Source organism: Oncorhynchus mykiss, chromosome 8 (genome assembly GCF_057628025.1).
Source record: "Oncorhynchus mykiss isolate SJ-2025 chromosome 8, ASM5762802v1, whole genome shotgun sequence".
Classification (NCBI taxonomy): domain Eukaryota; kingdom Metazoa; phylum Chordata; class Actinopteri; order Salmoniformes; family Salmonidae; genus Oncorhynchus; species Oncorhynchus mykiss.
Genome location: NC_143029.1, coordinates 76,807,563 through 76,810,000, shown reverse-complemented (window position 1 = coordinate 76,810,000; position 2,438 = coordinate 76,807,563).

The following is a 2,438-nucleotide window of genomic DNA, read 5'->3' as shown; positions in this document are numbered from 1 at the left end:
CCAGGTGTCTGCCCCCTCCCAACCATCACCCCCAGTCCCCTGCAAGCAATAAATAAATGGTATGGTAGTAAGAATAATGTAAGGATTGTAAAATAAATAACGAAACAAAACAAAAGTGGGGGAATATAAGTATATCCGTCCGAAGGTGTCAGTGATCAAACCTGGATGTAAAAAATATGCATCGCTGAGCACAGCCGGGATGAAAGTGAATGTAACGTTAATTGAGAGCTCTGACCGCCATCCATTGGTCTGCTCAGCGTCTTACATGTTCGGTAGCCCTTGTTGAGCCCGTTTAATACGTTTTCACCCAATATGGTATAGAATGGATTTGAGTCCATGAGCAGACCCTAACACGCAACAACAAGGCACTCTAACCTGTACGGGGGATTGGTGTATATCCCCGGATAAACTTCTCTGCGTCCAAAACCGAGGAGAGCCAAATCTTCTCACCGGAAGGCGGGGTAATTCTTAGTCTTGCAGGGAAGAGCAAGGCTGGGCGAAGATGGAGTTTGTAGAGTTTGGTCATGACATCTCTGTAGTCGGCGCGATGCTTTGCCACATCGGGCGCATAATCCTCATAGACACGGAATGGATGCCCTTTATGCAATAGGTTGCCCCTCATTCGAGCTTCACGCAGGATAAGATCCTTGGTCTTGAAACTGTGACAACAGATGATTACTGGGCGAGGACGTTTGCCCGGTCCAGGCACTGGGACAAGGGAGCGATGTGTGCGGTCCAGCTGGGGATCCGAATCCAAAACATCCGATCCCATTGCATCCTTCAAAAGCTTGGCGAAGAAGTCGGTGGGGCGAGAGCCCGCCTCTACCCCCTCTGCCAGACCAACAACGCGAAGGTTATTACGTCTGGATCGGCCCTCCAGGTCCACCACTTTCACAGAAAGCCTCTGCACAGTATCCTGCAATGACGTGCATAGCTTCTCTAACTCGTCGATCCTACCAGCGTTGAATTCAGAAGCTTTCTCAAGGTCCACAATACTCTGGCCATGCGAAGCGACCGTTCGAATGATGCTCTCGATTTTGGTGTCCAGTTCAGCAATAGTGGCCTTAAGATCCTCAGCTATAGCAACACGTAGCTCTCCCAAAGCCCGGGTAAGTTCCGTGAGTGTCACGTTGTTGCATGTGCCTCCCGCCATGTCTGTCTCGTTGTTTAGTGGGGAGTAGGCCTCCGCTGTGGATTTATTGTCCTTTGGTCGCTTATTACTCGGCATTTTCATATAAAAAGTTACAATCTTGTACTAGAAAGAAACGTTTGTTGTAAAAAGTGCCATAAAGTAGGTTAAATTAGATTATTTCGCAAAAAAGTTGCAGGAGCCTCTCACGCACAGCCGTTCACTCCAACATGCTAGTTCCGCCCCCCTGTTGCATATTCCCTGACTGCGTGCAATGAACGCAAGAGAAATTACACAATTTCACCTGGTTAATATTGCCTGCTAAACTGGATTAGTAGTTATAACTAGTGATTTTGATTGATTGTTTTTTATAATATAAGTTTAATGCTAGCTAGCAATTTACCTTGGCTTCTACTGCATTCGCGTAACAGGCAGGCTACTCTTGGAGTGCAATGGTTGGCGCGTTGGACTAGTTAACTGTGCAGTTGCAAGATTGGAACCCCTGAGCTGACAAGGTGAAAATCTGTCGTTCTGCCGCTGAACAAGGCAGTTAACCCACAGTTCCTAGGCCAGTCATTGAAAATAAGAATGTGTTCTTAACTGACTTGCCTAGTTAAATAAAAGGTATACAAAAAATTAAATAAAGAAAGAATAATCGGAAATCGGCGCCCAAAAATACAGATTTCCGATTGTTATGAAAACTTGAAATCGGCCCTAATTAATCGGCCATTCCGATTAATCGGTTGACCACTAGTATGTACGGTAGGACCAAATCGGAAAGATGGGTAGGAGCAAGCCCATGTAATGCTTTGTAGGTTAGCAGTAAAACCTTGAAATCAGCCCTTGCCTTAACAGGAAGCCAGTGTAGAGAGGCTAGCACTGGAGTAATATGATCAAATGTTTTGGATCTAGTCAAGATTCTAGCAGCTGTGTTTAGCACTAACTAAAGTTTATTTAGTGCTTTATCCAGGTAGCTGGAAAGTAGAGCATTGCACTAGTCTAACCTAGAAGTGACAAAAGCACGGATTACTTTTTCTGCATCATTTTTGGACAGAAAGTTTCAGATTTTTGCAATGTTACATAGATGGAAAAAAGCTGTCCTTGAAACAGTCTTGATATGTTTGTCAAAAGAGAGATCAGGGGTCCTTCACAGTTTTATTTGAGATAACTGTACAACCATCAAGATTAATTGTCAGATTCAACAGAAGATCTCTATGTTTCTGGGGACCTAGAACAAGCATCTCTGTTTTGTCCGAGTTTAAAAGTAGAACATTTGCAGCCATCCGCTTCCTTATGTCTGAAACACAGG